Below are 17653 nucleotides of genomic sequence, written 5' to 3' on the forward strand. Positions count from 1 at the left end.
GAGGGCTCTTTGGTGTTCTTCATGAAAAGGAGCTCAGTTCAAAAAGGAATGAATACCTACAACCTAAAATATCTTGGCACATTTGACAACCTCATTGAAAACCTCAGCAGAGGGACTGATTCTTGATTTCGCAGGTGACAACTGAGGCAGAAAATGTGAGGTTGAGAAGATGTTACTTCTACTGATGTTCATAACTTTATTTGAAGAAGTCTTTGCCCAACAGTTTTGCTCACACCTCATACCAGCAAAGCATCTGGGCATGTGCTGGGTTTTAATGATGTGAGTCTTCCCAGTGAATTCTTTGTCAGTTCCTCTGCCCTAAAAATCCTTGAAAATTCAGGGCTCGTACTCACGCAGAACACAGCACAGGGAAGAAAGTAAAAACGTGATGGTTCCTCATTTGTTTCAGTATCAGTGGCATTTTCTACTGTTTTATAGAGGTGCTCATTATCACAGCCTCATCCACTTTGTCTGCACAGAGATAAACACAGCAAATATTTGCATACATAACAAAGAAGGTCAATAAAGCACTGCCTTCTATGTTCTTCATACAGAAACGTAGGATGTTGCTGATACTGTTGCCCCAGTTTGGTTGATGCATGCAAAGATTTGGCCACTCATGTCAGAAACAGCATGTGGATATGAGGCATTAATCAAGAGCAAGCAGCTGGAGGGCACTATGCATGCAGCGCTCACATGGTCCCAGCTAGCACAGTCTCACAGCATAAATGGAGAGGTCTCACTAGAAGTACCCATCAGTGTGTACAAAATCTTTTTGTCTTTTAATCAATCACCTCCTCTCCTTTTTTCTCCCCCTCAGCATTACAGTTTGTGATGCACTTCCAAAAAAAAACTAGAATTCTCTGGCTGGGAAAGCACAGAATCAAATTTCAAAGTAAATACCTGATTCTCACCTTCATCTGTGTTTTATTTTGCCATTTTCATTTTTAGTCACTTTTCCTCTCTCCCCTGAGAAATTTTGCTTGGAAACAGACCTGAAACCTCACAGCTTTTGTTCTCTTTTCCCTGGCTGCCCTAATCCTCACAATACATAACTTTGAGTTCTTTGTGGTTATTGAACCACTTCTCTATTCATCTGTGAGCCATCCCAGTGGCTGAGAAACAGACTGCAACACTGACACCAAACCCAGTAGGGTGGAGGAGGCAACATGGCCAAACACCCCCCAAAGAAACCTCCACATGAGTAGCAAATAAGTATTTTTTGAGGTAGCAGGCATTGATGTGAAGGGAAAGCTAAGCAGAATGAGCTTAGCTTATTTTGTTCTCTTACAAGGGCCAACCTGAGTTACACACTATTCAAAGGATCCATACTGCCACCAGTTGTACCTATCCACGTTTGGCTGACCCCTACCTGTTCAGAGCAGGGAGAACCAAGGGATAAATTACAGTCCTCTTCAGACAAATACGATCATAGAAAATTACTGCTTCATTTATGGAAGTTATCTTTCAATCTTAAAAGAGATGTGTGTCCATTGTACCTTTCTTGATCAGATATTATTTGAATCATCATCTCTGTGATTCATAGTATGCACCCTTATAATTTTTGCAGCTACATCTCTTAGGAGTATCTCCAGAGAGAACTAATTATGTTTGCTGAGATGACAGAGAGAAAACTGTTGCTAACAAATCCCAAATCCCAGTTCTTAGCTTCTCTTTCCCTTCCTGCACTGTTGTGATCATTTTGTTTGTTCCAAACTACTGCATTTTAACTCCTTTATCTCCAGTCCCACCTGCACTATTTTTCTAAAGGAATGATAATAATAACAGAGGAAGTTCAGGTTATTTCTTTCTTTTTGGCTAAAGAGAATGAAAGAAAGACGATAACTCTACATTTGCCTGCTAAAGAAATCTTTACATGCCATTCCGAACTTCCCCATGGAATCAAGTTGAGGAATGTGACACTGAGAGATGATGGAGACCAAATTAGAGAATGTGCCATGCTGTCACCTGTGGGAAAGCAGGATTTGACTTTTCATTAGATTTTTTACGGGATGAAAGCTTTGTCAGTGTTCAAAGGAGAATCATTGTCACCATAACAGAAACGTATAATTCGACATCTAGAGATTGATGAGAAATAATATACTTCTGGAAAATGCAATACAGCGTACGACACCGGGTGAAATCCATGTTGCTTGGACCAGCAAGCTTTCGGCTTCACGAAGGCTGCATTTGTTACCTTTGGCAATGGAAGCTGATTTCATATTGGTTTTGTTAGACAAAAATCCCATGCTATGGAGACAGCAGAGTTCAAATGAACCAGGAAATATCCGGCACAGAAATTAGAATATCCTTGGCACTCCTAAGAGTCCAGAGGCCAAAGCAGCACATCCTGACAGCAAGGGCTCCTCATACACACAACGATTCCTTGTATGGATTCTGACTGCTGAGATTTTTGTCTGGGATTGAGCAGTACTGCACAACAATCATTTAAAAATGCATTCACATTCCTCCTTTCCTAATCGATAGCTAAAGCATTTGGCAGTAAAAGTCAGATAGGAAATTATGAGAGCACAGAAGATAAAATTGCCCCAGAATGCCCCTCTCAAAAGACTCTAAGAGAATGATTTCATTACGAGTTATTTCCCCAGCTCTCAGTATTCCTCAATTGCGGATGATTGATGTGGCAAATCTTATTTTCACATTTAACAGATTTTAATCTGTAAAACATTTTTGTATGAAAATGAATTTGGAGATGCTTTTTATGAGGTTTACCTCCCAATAAACCATAGAATTCTCCCAAGATGACATGACCTATTGTTTCAAGTTTAGCAGCAGATTCTCAGTATTAGAAAAGCTGTACCCTTGTGACAGCTCTACAGAGCAGTAATATGACTTTGTCTGTAACCTTGAAGAAGCTGCAGTCCAGGTGACTACTGCCACATTTTCTTGCCTGTATTAAGTCTATAGATCTGCAAGTGAGAATAATTAATCTCAGAGTTTGGGTTTGGGGCCAAATGCACCAGTAAGTCAATATAACTCCTTTGGCATATGCAGCTCTCTATTGCTTCTCGCCTGCCAAAGTTCCTGCCCTTAATAGATAAAAACTTGTGAAGAAATCAGGCAGTTGTGGAGGCAATGCGTAGATTTATTACAACAGCACTAAAAAAAGAAAAAAAAGTTTTAGCTCCTGACAAAATAAAATAAAATAAATCTCAACTGTGTTGAAACCTCCATTCAGCAAAGCTTCCAAAGTCCTACGCTGAACTGAAGGTGAAAAGTATTTGGCCCAACCCCAACAATTTTTGTCCTTTTGATCCGAAGATTTCCAGAGTGGAAGTTAATGCTTTACCCTAAAAGCAGTTCTTTCCTCTTAAAGAAATAAATAATAAAGCAAATCAAATCAACTCAACAACAAACTTGACTTGGAAACTGAATTGCCCACTCAAAAAACGTGGACATCAGCAAAAATGGAAATCCTGAACCACAAGCACTTCTCTTCCCACAGCTATGGAACTGAAGAAATAGCAAGAAGCTCAGAGTTTGTGTGAGCAATTCCATCCCTATCTGCATACAGAACTACCCCAGAATGGACAAGCATGCAGCTCCCTCTGGTTTTGGGAAAGCAGCTGTGACCTGGGCTGGTTACTAACAGTGCAGGCTGCATATCTGCCTGCCACCTCCTGCACCTCTCTGCAGACCCCTCTCTGCCCACAGCCTCTCAGAAAACCCTGGCATCAAAATCATAAGGGTCACTGCTTGCACCGCCTGTGAGTGTTTCTACCTGAGAGGAAATCTTGTAGACATAATTTAACATCTGTCCAAATAAATGTAAAAGAATTCTATGGCTTTAAGAGGAGTCAGGATCTTCACCTGCTGTGAATTTTTTCTTTCTGGTACCTTCCTTTTTCCCAGCATTTAAGCTGCATTTGCACAGTATGGGATTTTTTTCTTTCCTGAAATCACTGTAAATGCATTTTGAATGTAATGTAAATTGCAATGTTTTCTGTAAGTGATCAGACTCTGGAGTGGCCTCATTCACTCTGGGAATCCATTCCACCACAAAACCTTAATTACTGAAAATACCTTCAATATTATTACTGTTTCTCCATAGATTTTATGGATGATGGAACCCTTGAAACCTTGCGGCTAGGATCGGAGATGGACTTTTCCCTCTCCCTCTGTTAACAGCAGCTACAAATTGTACAACTCACGTCTCTGAAGTGAATAAACATGATTGTGTTGAACAAGAAATTGCAGTTAGGAATCAATACATTCTATCCAGGAGTGTTTGTGAAGAGCACTTCTATCCCCTCAGAAATGATATCACATGGCTGCATTTTCTTGTTTTTTTTTCCTGCCTCATTCTCTGATTTGCTGGTAGTTTATTTCCCCAAACTTCGCTCCTCCCCACCCCCACCTCCCATGGCTCCTTCGTGGCTCCCAATAAAGCTTTTTTCTTAGTGAAGTTATAGTAGCTCAAGCACTGCCTTAGCAGCAATATTACACTTGTATATATACAATACCTACAAAAGCTTTTCTTAACTGGGTGTTTTGCTCAATTCAAAGAGTGGTCTCTTGCTTTCTTTTCCTTCAGTCAAGCTTTCTGCTGGGACTTCTTCAAGATCTAAATCAAAGCTACAGTTTAATTTTATTTCCCTTTGGGCAACGTAACTCATCACAAGTAAACTCACAGCAGTGAAATATCTCCTCACCTTAAGTGCTCATTTATTGTTCTCGCTCTATAACTCTAGATTAAAACATAGAGCTTGCCTTCCAGGCTAAAATTAGCTTTTCATTTTAAAAGACTGGCATTCAGGTCTGAAAAATAACAAGCTGTTTATTTCAATATTTACAACGTCCATTTGGAAGGGGCTTACATTATGGCCAATTAGCAGTTAATTGTGATCTGTAATTCAAACATTTGTCTGCCATTTGGATGCACAGAAGTCAGCTTGCATGCTCCCTCTCCTTACAAGGCTCTGTGACTCACACTGAGCAATGAATCACAGCACAGAGATGATGCAGCAATCAGAGCTGCCAGAACCTGACATGAACTAATCTTGGGAATGGACAGAAAGAAAGACACGGTATAATTCGGTTAGAAGCACACTTCTCTTTGAAAAAGCGAGCTGACATTGCTTTGAGTTTGTGTTCTGGAGCTATGGATGTCTCCACTACAGAATCCACGCTCAAGACAATAAGTGCTCAGTCCTGCTCTCTTATGGATCCCAACTCCTCAAGCACTTTTCTCAGTGATGCTTGCAGAACATGCACAGTCCCCAGTGCCACCCATCAGTAGCACAGGGCCCACCCACCCAGTCTCACATGTTATCCTGAGACTTTCCTGCTTTCCCTTTAAGAGTACAATTCTTCTGGATTATTGCCATTGCTACGGGCAGCACTTTGTGCTGAAAGGCAAGGAGAATAACAACTTGGGTTTAATGGCTCTTCCAGCAGCCTGTATTGCTGAAGTCCTGATAAAAGAAGCTGGTAACAGCACTGAATTCTCAGGGTAAACAATCTCCAAAGTGAGAGAAAACATGAATAACAAGAGTTTGAAGTACACCCAAAGCTGCTCTGCTCATCTCTGGCTTCTCTTCTTCTCTCTTCCCTCATTCATTATTTTCAGAGTTGTTTCACGTGGAAAGAGGACTCCCAGAAGTGTGCCCTCAGTCCCAGGCTCCCAGTGCTTCTAAGAACTGCTGCTAATCTGCATCATAGTCAGAACTAAAACTTTTTGAGGGTCTTCTAATAAAGGCCTGTTCCAAATGACTCATAGCAGAGTCATAAGGTATCATAACTGTTACAAAATTGACATTGTCTGGCAAAGTGGACACTGAGAGATCACCACTTTAATTACATGTCTTAGGAGGCATCACTAGGAATCATATTTTTCACGAAGCCTTGTGCCTAAAGGAGGGGATTATTCAGTGGTGATGGCTTTACCCTTAAAGACTGAACAAACTTATTGAGATGTGCTGTGACAACCACCAAACTACAGCCACAGAAGCACTTTCACAAAATATCCAACAAGAGAAGATTTTCTAATTATTGGGATCTACTCTTACTCTATTAGCATTGCACCAGCGATGCCTATGAAATTATGGTGTTTCTTGTCTATACCAGACCATATCAGTACTTTAGTGGGCTTTCTTGCCCTCCACTCCTACTTTTGGTGGGATTCTGTGTAGAAAAATGAACTTGAAACATAGTAATGCAACACATTTCGTCTAGTAACTTAATAAGAATACCATAAAGCCACCTACCAGAAGAGCCAGGTCCTGCCAGGCTGGAGGCACTCATGGATCAGAGATGGGAGCTTCCCTTCAGGCTCAGTGTCAGTGCCTCTAGAGGACCACCCAATCATAGGGGTCCATGGCTGCCACAGGAACAAGGAGACCAATTCACTTCCCCTTGGTTGCTGAAAAGAAGGACAGTAAACACAACTGAATTCCAAATAAGAGCACTGCTTAAATGAATACAAACCCTAAAAAGTTTTGTAAAACAATAATTATTTCCAGTAAACAGGAAAAATTGCTCAAATTTTGGGATTGCCTGAGGACTCACATGTAGGCATTCACATGCAGAGGCAGATTCTGTGCAGATTCAAGCTTTAACTGAAGCTGCACAACTGATTGAGCACACAGAAGGAATTTCCCCCAGGAGTTCCTGTGATGTTTAGTAAATTGTTAACTGATCCTGCAGCTGGGATCAATTAATGATTTGATCCCTCAGCTGGATACTGAAGAGGCTCTCTCTGTGGTAGAGCTGCCTATGAATGGGATTTTACATAAAACAATTCTAAACAATTAAAAGGCCATGAATCTTAGGCTGGCTTTTGAAATAAAAACTGTCACTCATTACACTCATTAGGAGGAGTTAAGAAACTTTTGAACAAACAACAGGTCAGCAAAGCAACTCAAACACCATCACCAGGTATCATTTTGCCTTATGAACTCTGATAGTTGTGTCACTGGGTCATATAACACTCCTTGACACCATGTGTCCATTTTCTCTCCTCTTATTTTTCTCACTTTTCTGTGGTTTCCTTTTCAGTTTAAGAAATTAGGAGGGAAGAGAGGGCTATGAAACTGTTACTAAATGGCCAAATGCTTGATATAATGTCATTTCCTTTGCAGTAAAGAAGTCATCCGTTCTGCCCATGTATGGAAACAATTTAATATAATAGCATAATAAAAATGTAGAAAACCATTAATATTTGATTACTAAGTGGTGTTATTCTACTAATGCCACTTCTTTTTAAAAATATAGGCTCTAAAAATGTATAGATTAAACATTTAGAGGATGAAACACAGCACCGGTTGAAACTCTCTTGAATGGCTCACAGAGAGGGATTGTTACTGGCTCTTAAATGAGGCCTTAACCATGGATGATAACAGCTCACAGAGAAAGCTTTAAAAGCAATCAGAGGGCTGCCTGTTATTCAGTTTTGGTACATAAAGGGAATGACGATGATGTGAAGAAAAAAACAGAATGGTAAATTAAAAAGAAAAGTGGGACAGCTCCAGAAAGAGATGCAGAGAGGCCGTGTGCATGGAAAGCCAACAGTGACAATCAAGAATCTGTTTTTTAATAGAAGAAAAGGCAGAACAGGGAGTTCATTTCATTCCAGTTATGAAAATGTATCTATTTTGAGTGACCATACACAGAACACAAGTAGTAGAAGGTTTTCCATTGAACAGATAGGACATTTGATTTCACACCTGTAGTCCAAGTAACATCAATGGCAGCTATACTTGTTCTAAGTAACACGCACATCTCAGTCAGTTCACTTCTTGCCTGCGTCAGGGATCTCTAACACTAAATCCTCAGACCCATTGCCTTGGTGAATATGGATTTCTCTACTTTCTGAGGAAAAAAAAAACATTTTTCCATCTAGCAAAACATTCCGTATCGCTGAAGCATAAATTACTACAGGGAAAAAGAAAGAAAAAGTAAAAAAAAAAAAAAAAAAAAAAGCCCTCTTCTCTGGGAATCCATCAAGAATAATTACTTCCCCAGCCTGGGCTCAGCTGGGGATCCTCCCAGCACACACACGTGTTCCTGTCGAAAACAAACATTTGTGCTGGCTGTGATCCCAGCACCCACAGGTTGACGCTGAAGGTGGGGACGGGGTGGGCAGTGATGCAGCGGATGCAGTGTGGCACCTGCAGCACTGCCCCCTGGGCAGCCCAGCGCATCCAGCAGGCAGTGCCTGCTCAGTCTGTGGCTGGAAGACCAGCAGACGTTCTGAAGTGTCACAGACACAAAACTTCTGTCAAGGGTGATTCTGAAGACACTGTTTTTCATTTTCTCACATTCTCTCATTTTCTTTCTTTAAAAAAAAAAAAAAAAAACAAAGAAAGAGAGGAAGCTCCACATGCATTTTCCAATAGACAATGAAAGAAAGAGTATTTTCTAAATCTGCATTTGCTCTTAAGGGTAATGTGCCTTTTTATAACAGAGGGGGTCAAATGAGTCTCCTGAAATGGTAAAAGATCATTTACATGTGGCGATTGCCAGCTGGAGAGGAGAAAACATACGTTTGTGTTCAAGAAAAGTTCTGCAAGACGTTAAAAGAAACCATCTGCTTTTACTTTTTGTTCCCGTTTAAGAACAGCTTGTGTTTGCAGTTCACAACTTAGCACATGGTAATAACCTACAGGACTTCGTGAAGCATGGATCTTGTTTTGCTGCATGAGTAAAAGACATAAAAGACTGTGAGGAAGACTTTTCCTTCTGATCACTGTCTGTTTGTGCTCGGTGATGTTCTCACATCAGCTGTAATACTGCAGTAAAACCCAGCCAATGGGCATAAGATCAAAGTAAGGCAGAGATACTAATTTCTAACTATACACTCAAGCAGAGCTGAGCAATTCTTGTTTTCAGTGCACGTGCAGCCAGTTTTTGGTTATGATAGACAAATAAATGACTCATCTGCTCACCATGGAGACTGAGGTTTCAATATTGTTAGGACCTTCAATTGCACTAGTGATAAAAATATCCCTATCAGCCAAAGAGCTGCTTCAAGGAGTTCCCTCTAGCTCTTTCTGAAGACCATTTCATTAGCTGTCTCGTGCAGTGAGTGATGTTCCCCACACGTTAGCAGTAAGTGGAGGCAAGGTATGTGTGGCACAGAGTGAGTGATGGCTGCACCCCTGCGGGCAGCAGGGCATCACCTCCACACCTACTGCCCCATTCATTTCATTGCTCATCTGCTCTGTGGCACTTCTGTCTGAGCCAGGGCAGGCTGATGATCACTAAAAAATGATGGCAGACTGTAATGCATTCGACTGCAAGGAATTCACTCTTTTGTCATATCTCAGCAGACCTTTGGAGCTCAGTTTTACCTTTACTGAAACCCCTCCATGACCTCTTAAGTCAGCCCAGGTTCCAAAGGCATCGCACAGGACAGGAATTCTGTGTACCATTCATCCAGGATTTTCAACAGCATACCTCGCTACCCTGATGTAAGGGTCAAGTATTTGGCTGCCTGTGTCACACAGTTTGGAGTTTTTCTCTTATTGTGTTTTATGTTTGTAAAGCTTTTTAGCCTTTTTAGTTGCTGTGACTGCCTGCCAACAAACAGACAGAATAAAGAACTAAGTGAAATTAGAGAACTTGAATAATGGATTTTACAGTTAAGATGCAAGTCTGGCAGAATCTCTGGTTGAAATGATGCACTTCAGTGAGCATTAGTAAAGGTAGGATATTATGGAGGGTTTCCTTTCCCTTGTCTCTTCTCTATACCCTCAAGAACATCCAATGATTGGGTCTGGCACATGAATGATCCCATATGTAGTGTTATGATATCAGACATCTGCTACCCATCAAGATGTCAGCTTAATTTGAAAAGAAAACATCCATAAACACATGTACAAGCACCAGCCAGAATGCTTTGTGACCTTTAGATATTTACTTAAGGAAATTAAATGCACATCTGATAAAATCAGAATTATGATAACTGTGAAAAGACATAGAGTGAGTTTGTTCCCTGAAGAGGAACTGTGAATTTGGGAACATTTTATATTTATTCCATTGCCTTAAAAGGAGAAATGACCTTCTACTTTCCCAGATGAAGAATGACCACAGAATTGCAGAGCCACCTGCTGCTCTGATGGAAGGGACAAACTCAAGTTGATCTAGCTGGTATCATTTTCCAACCATTCCATTTCTAGTAGATCTGAATGTAAAAAGTTGTGGAACAGCTAAGAGAACTTCTGTCTCCTTTCTCTGGCCTCCTCTGCTTCCCCAGAATCCAACAGAATCCCCTGAGTTCGTTTTTCTAAAGAGAGAAGTACCACCAAAAGTACAATTCTAGGTAGGTTGGGAAAACCAGAGGACAAATTCAGGGAAGGGTGGCAGTAAAAGTACAGCTCTGATAAGATTATGAATCCTGGAGTGTCTTCTAAGTTAAAGTTGGATATGCACAGAAATAAATCATTGTCTTTTACTATTTATCACATACAATATATTGTATGAAAATATTATTACTTATCGTTATTATTTTATTTTATTTTTATTATTGTTATTATTATTTGAGAGAGAGAGAGAGAAAAAAAAAAAGCATGGCCAGCAATTAGATTTGTGTTTAGAGTCTTGAGCAATTGCCATGTGCAATAATGGTAGGCAGTCACGTTTTACTGATTGTTATTGAAAAGACGGTGGTAGAAAATAAGACCGGTCAAAATACCGGTGTCAATAAAATGGGAAGAGAAAAACAGGTCAAAACCTTTTTCACCTAAAAGAGTTCAGTTTGAGAAGCGTTGCTATGATCAAGTCTGAATCACAAACTCGGGAATGGAAATGGAGCACAGGGCTAACTGCTTTAGTTCAAAGGTGCAAAATCAGCCTGGAATCTGCAGCCCAACCAGCAGGAAATGAAAGGAAGAGTTCCAGCATAATGGGTTGAAAAAACCTATTGCAAGTACGTAGAAAACTGCTCCAAAATCAAGCTGAGTTAGACTTTGCCAAAGGATATGAAGGGGTAAAAGATGTTTTAAACAATATAAATAAAAAGAGAACAAGAATAAAAGTGTTCCACTCTGCAGTGAGAATGGGGTCAAGAGCAAAGAATCTAGATATTGCCTCCAGAATAGTGCTGGCACATTTCAGTGCGGGAACAACAGCAGAATGGATGATGAGGATGAATGTACTGCATATCATTAGCACATCTGAGGTGGCAGCAAAGCCATAAGTGTTTCTTACACTGCAGGTGAGAAAACCCATTGATCTCCAGCCCAAATGCCTGCAGGCAGCAGCAGAGGAAGCAGTGTACCTGGTAGCAAAGGCTGATGGAACCTCATTCAGACAGGTACAGGTCTGGCCCCTGGAAAGGTGAACTCAGATTTGGATAGATGCAGAACTGGGCTGTGACTGTGGTCATGGGGATGGAGAGTGTGTCACAGGAGTAAGACCTCAGTATGTTCTGCAGGACCAAAAGAGGGTTGAGGGAGTACCAAAATGCTCTCTGTAAGAGCTGAGGGAGGAAAAAGTGCAATAAAGCCAGAGGAAAATGATATTTCATCAAATAAACAACGTAAAAATTGAATGCACGCACATTGGCTAGGAAAAAATTGTAGTGGTTAATTAGGAACCTTCCAAGATATTAGAAGAGTGATCCCTGGTTAAATATGGGAAACACATTAAGTACAAAACCAAGCAGAAATCTGCAAGTTTTATAGTTAAATGTATGAAGTTTATGAATGCATTTCTATCATAGCAAATGATAGAACGCAAATAATTTAGGACGCTGTTAATCCCTATGCAGTGAATGCCTCTAGGGAAGAATTCACTAAGGAGTGCCAATGAAATTTGAATGCAATCTCACTTGCTCCCTACAAACCCACATAAAACTCTAATAGGGAAATACCAAGGTATAAAAGATTCATTTGGCATTCCTGTAGCAGCGTCTTTTAAGGCTGAGCTTGGGCTGCATTGAGCTTTTTCTGGCAGAAGCAAGCAGCCTCACAGGGAAACAGCAAGCACCTCTGCTGTCCTATCTCCCCTCACCACAAACCAGAGCAAGATGTTCTGTAGGCTGTTAAGCACTGCTGCTTTGCATGGTGGGTCATCTCAGTGCTATTTATCAGGGGTTTTTCTTAACGTGGGCACACAGGGTGACAAACACCATGTTCAGTGGTCATCAAACCACCATCAAACCGCTGGGGCTTGTAATGATCATCCAGCACAGAGCTTTACATGAGCTCTGCGCCCTTCTGGCTGTGCTACATGCATGCAGGGCTAGGTAAGCAATATGGACAGGAAAGTGCTCTTTTTTTTCCATGGGATTTTACACTGTTCTATGCTACACATCTGATGTAAAACTGCTTGCACATACAAAAGGATGCGTGCCTCATTCTGGTAGATGTTGGGACGGATCATTGTCCCAGCTGTCCATCCTGAAGAGACTGCAGGAATGGAGCACAGCACATCACAGAGGGCATACAGATTTGGCATGGCAGAGGAAACAGAATATATTCAGAACAGATCCTGTGGGTCATGCTGTTATTATGGAAACGCCATCCTAACAGACTGCCATATGAAGTAGCTGGCCAAGTACAGCACTGCATGGAGAGTTAATGAACCCTCCTTTTCCATGGTTATTTAAATATTTGTGTGATGATATCTTGATCTTTTAATTTATGAGAAATTAAAAGTGCCTCAATGTCTAGACTTGGTCCACTTGAGTCCCATGAGCAGCCCCATGGGCCCTGGCCCTCAGAGCTCAGAGCTGCCTGAAGATGTTTGATGTGTCTCCCTTCCACAGCAAGCCCTGGGAAGAGATAAGCTCGCAATTAAAGAAACTTCTTATAAAAGCTGTTTTTAATGGATCACATGTAAGCTAATTTCACAGGGCTATGCAGACCCTGAAGGATTGTCTCAATAAATAACATATTGTCTGGCCAGCTGGGGCTCAGCCTCCTGTTCCTCTGAGCAGCAGTGACAACTCTGACCTTGTAGTCACTTTCTTCACAAATCTCATGGCTTGAAATGGTTTGTTCTCGTTGACTTTGAGATGACCGCTAATTTCTTTCCCATATATTAGGATACACTGGAAATAACATGAATTAATTTAACTAGGTGACCTTTTACAACTGTCAGAACGCAGTAATTTCAGCTTTCTTGATCATCTCTGGATCCTTTGAAAAATCAGTAGAAAAGGAGGCTCAGTGTGGCTGACACTTCGCATTGTATCATGGATATGTCTGAGTCTGAGAGGCTGCCTGATGAACTGCAGTGCCAAGGGAAAGGACGATCTATGCTAAAATGACAAAATTTGTTTTTGAGATGTCTCATGGGTTCTTTCAAATTGAACGGTTCATGGCTAAAGAAAGCAAACATTTATGTTAGAAACCTACTGGATTGTACTTATACAAATAACCATAGGAATAAGAATAGTAAGGCAGGGAAAAGATGCTATTTCAAGACTATCTCACATTTCCTGCTGTGCAGTTTTCATGAGGGATGTTTGATCAGGATGCAGGGATGTTCATTGCCATCGGGTGTTTGTTTTGACCAGACTGCTCTTCTCATGCACTTCTGTCCCCAAGAAGAGTGCATACAGCACTCTTTGTGAACAGCAAACAGAATTTTCTTCCCTAGTTCTCATTTCTTTCTGGTCCCCGTATTTTCTCACCTTCACTATCAGTTTGGCAATTCTCTTCTTTAGTTTTAGAGGCCTTCTTTTATGTGGGAAGATATCAGCAAAGATTTCTTAATCCACTGTGTCAGCTGTCAGCTGAAGAGTGATCGATGTACCTCACTTTCTAAAAACTCACACCACAGCTGTCTGTCACTGCTGCTTTGCTTCTAGAGGTGTTCTTGACCTAGGCAGTTTGCTTTATTATACATAGGAGTTTTATTATACTTTAATTTCTTCCTGTAAGGTAAATGCATCAGAGCTACATTGATTTAGGAACTTTTCAGATGGCATCTCTGCCAGGACAGAATACATAGAATGCATGGCACAGTATGTTTGTTTGCTCAGACCAAATGAATGCAAAAAAGAATTTGTATCTGAGTTACAGATTGGAGTTTTATCTCCTGTTCACAAGGTAAACCTTTTGAGACTCATTTTTTTCTAGTTGCCATCACGTACAGGAGGTGCCAGAGGTACAGCATTGCAGTTTTATCTGTCAGGAGGGATATCAGCCCCTGGAATAAACTTCCAGCAATATTCCATGAGGAGCCAGGGAAGTCAGGCACACAAATACTTTTGGAAGACCCTTGAATAAAATTGCTGACAAGAGTTAGAAGTTTTTTTAGATCAAATGAGCTTTTGCCATAAGAAGAAATCTTTCCCTCTCCTCAAAGACAGTATCATTTTTTTGTGATAAATTTTCTTTTCTGACAGTTTTCCCCCATCTTATTCACTGTCAGTAGGCTGAAAGATTTGCACTGGGAAAAACATGGGAGTCCAAGCCCTTTACCTTTCAGTAAATGAAATGCCAAAAGATCTGCTGCAGATCATTGCTGTAAAATACTGAGTTCAAACCTAACAGTACAAGAGTAATAGAAACTGGAAGTGTCTGTTCAATGGGGAGGTGCTATAGAACACTGACCAGGGAAGAGATTTATAAGTGATTACAGAAAAATCCCTAAAGCTGTCTGCTCATTGTAGAGGCTCAGCGGCAGGAAGCAAACAAGATTCTCAGATACAGTGAGCTGCTGGAGGAATATAAATGAGAGTAGGAAGCACTGTGCACTCTGTGCTGGGCAGTCCGCCCCCAGAATCCAGCAATGATCAAATGGTCACCACAATTTCAAGAGCACATGAGAACGAGGAATGGATGAGGCAGCTTTATGAAGTGCCCGAAGGAGCTAAGCTAGGAAAGGTAGTGGGAAAAAATACATCTCTTTCTACTTGGAAAGAAGTCAAGATGAGAGTAATGAGAGCAGATGAAATGCTAGAGACAAATGGAGGGAGGAATGGCACACAGACTTCTTAAAACGTAGCTTGGATTGATCAGTCTACATAGAGATTCTCTGCCACGCTGGCTGCTGGAATAAAGGCAGGCATCAGTGGCTACCAGCTCGTACCTGGCAATGCAAGCAGCAAATAGTTGGTTTCTGCTCCTCTTAACAGGAGAATCTGGACACACTACAGTTGCTCCTTTCTTTGCACATAACCCATATTTGGTTTTCAAAGTAACCAAAAGATTTCAAAAATCCAATTTTTCTCAGGACTCAGACTGCACAAGTCGGAAGAAAACTATTATTTTTAATATCTACACTGATGAAAGAGATGCTTAAAAATATTCCATTAGGTAAGACAATATAGAGAAGCTCATTGTAGAGGGAAGTCAGCTTCCACTTCAGCTGAACATCGTTTATAAATTCTGAGCGATCCAGTCATAAATAACCCAAGCCCAGACCAGATTTGTCTTGCATTACATTTTTTATGATAAGATTTACATTAATCTTGACTTGTGGTTGGCACTCTTGAGCCCTCAGGCTCCTTTCTGAACTCAGTGTGAAGCTGCATTGTTATTCACCTCTGATATAACATTACAAAGGAATTGCAAGCATATTCGGAAGCCAAATTAGTGCCAGTGCTTGCTGTCTGTTCATGATTGTACAGGCAGACCTGAAAGTTGGCTTTCCAGGGTCTAAAGGCAAGATTGTTTAACTCAGTATGAGAAGCATGGCTAAGCCTAGAAATGAATAATCAGAAATGACCCTAACCTTCACATCTCACTTATGGCCTCACTATAATTAGTTTTGAAATGTGCAAAATGTGCAGAAAGAGTCATGAAGTGATTTTTTTTTTTTTCTGTAGTTTGTTTTCACAGATCTTGGTGTATTTTCTTCTCTTTCTCTGTCCATGGGCATTTACCTACCCATGGCTGTTGGCCAGTAGTCTCACTCAAAACTGTTGCTTCAACACGTTGGGAACTCTATCAAGATATTGTTTTGTATCTGATATATGAATGTGTGTTCCTAGTAGGTGAATCATGCATTTCTACGTGTCTTCTCTACCCTAACTCCAGTTTATCCAAAAAAACCTGGTCTTATCTTTTCATACCATTGCTTTCTGTTACATGAAACCAAGCTAATTTCGTCTGCTGCTGTGTGTCTGAACAGAGCTGGGCATGTGAAATATATGGTAATCTAAGCATTGCTGATATACCAGCACCAGCTGGAAAATAAATCAGACAAGACCTCATCCGATAGGGAGTCTTGATTTCAGATTTACAGTGCTGCTTTTTAGAGTTTGGAAGGTCAGCACACAATGCCAATTGATTTCAGTGAGAGCAGAAAGAAGCCATTGTTATTCAGAAAGTAGTTATTCCTGTAGCCTGGAAAAGAGTCTTCTCCAGGAGGCAAATGTAATAAAAATTAATTGGTACAACTAAATGAGAAAATGCAGGTATGAAAAACACTAATACCCCTGAATCCTTTAACACCAGACAAATGTAGAGTTGATCAGCTGCAGTTTCTCATATCTGGGCACACAGGAACCTGGGTTCTAGAAATGGTGAAGAGGGAGAGAAAATAAAGATGGCTAAAATCTGAAAAAGGGAACACCTCACTTTACAGTTTGGGTGAGGATCAGGCAAAGGAGAATGTACTGAGCTGAGGAACTGACCCAGGTCTTGCAGGAGTTAGGTCAATCTCCTCTAATTAAAGAGAGAAAGCCAATAAACCCCTTACTTTAAAAAGAGCACCATACGAGCGAAGAACACCTAAGACCACCAAGCTGGATTTGGGCACAATTGCCTAGCAAACAACAGGATAACTCCTCTGCTCCCTTCTGAAGTTTCAGCCTCCTCTCCTCCCAGGCAACTCTCACCAAGAAGACACCTTCCTCAGAAACAGTTTGGAGCAGAGCTCTGCGGGCTGCTCAGAAGAAGACAAGACTAATACAGCTGACCTGTACACAGAACTGATGTTCATCTCCAAACAAGCTGTTGCTTTACATTCTCTGCAGAGATTTCAGATGCCTTTGTTCAACCATTTCTTTTCTTCCCAGAATGCATCTCAGAGAGCTGCAGTCTGCTTTCTCCTCTGTTTTATGCTTGTTTTACAATGGCAGAATTTTCTTCAGATTATTGGTTTCTAAACAAAGCAGGTCAATACCAAACGCTCTGCACTCTCAAGCACAGCAGTAACATTTTATGGTAGATTAATCCAAATCTCATGAAGGTGCCTCTTTAATTGGAAAGTGGAAAAGGGAGGAAAAACATTGTAAGGAGACTTGGTTAAAAATCTAAAGCTAATAGAACACAACAAGCAACCCCACAAAGAAAGTACGAAACAAAAATCAACAAAAGCAACCCACAAAAAACCTCACTTGTACAATTTCTCTGTACAGTAATTGGCAGCTTTAAAAACCTAAAGTACTGATAATGAACAGAAGTACCGTGGACATTCTGAACCTTAGCGTTAGCATGGTTAAGCCAGATGGACACCAGACTTTGTATGGCACCGTGTGGGTTTCAGTAGCATCCTTACTTTCCTGTTTCCTGGGAATTAGCTATTTTTGTAAGCCTGGAACTCTTAGCACAGAATAGGTTGAGTGATGTGTCCGAAAGCAATTGTTTCCCAGTCAGCTCTGCCAGGTCATTAAAAACTGCTCGGTAGAACCCTGAAGAAAAGTTTCCCAGCAATAGATTTTCTATCTGCGTATTCATGACGATAAAAGCAATCAGATCATGAAGGGTTTTACTGCAAGCAATATTTTTGACTA

The 17653-nt window shown here is 40.8% G+C and overlaps 1 protein-coding gene across 16 annotated transcripts in view; it reads right to left on the reverse strand.

Moving 5' to 3' along the window:
* The window catches only part of LOC419335, a 133036-nt gene that overhangs the window by 31244 nt on the left and 84139 nt on the right, over positions 1-17653 (reverse strand). For 10 of the 16 annotated variants that reach the window (XR_006931955.1, XR_006931957.1, XR_006931952.1 and 7 more), the window contains one exon: positions 6228-6382. The gene's annotated coding sequence lies outside the window, so the exon portion shown is untranslated. Of the gene's footprint in view, positions 1-6227; positions 6383-6528; positions 6605-17653 lie in introns of those variants that run through there. The other 6 variants (XR_006931954.1, XR_006931956.1, XR_006931950.1 and 3 more) reach the window with 1 other exon arrangement.

The sequence above is a fragment of the Gallus gallus genome, chromosome 20 (genome assembly GCF_016699485.2).
Source record: "Gallus gallus isolate bGalGal1 chromosome 20, bGalGal1.mat.broiler.GRCg7b, whole genome shotgun sequence".
In the NCBI taxonomy this organism is placed as follows: domain Eukaryota; kingdom Metazoa; phylum Chordata; class Aves; order Galliformes; family Phasianidae; genus Gallus; species Gallus gallus.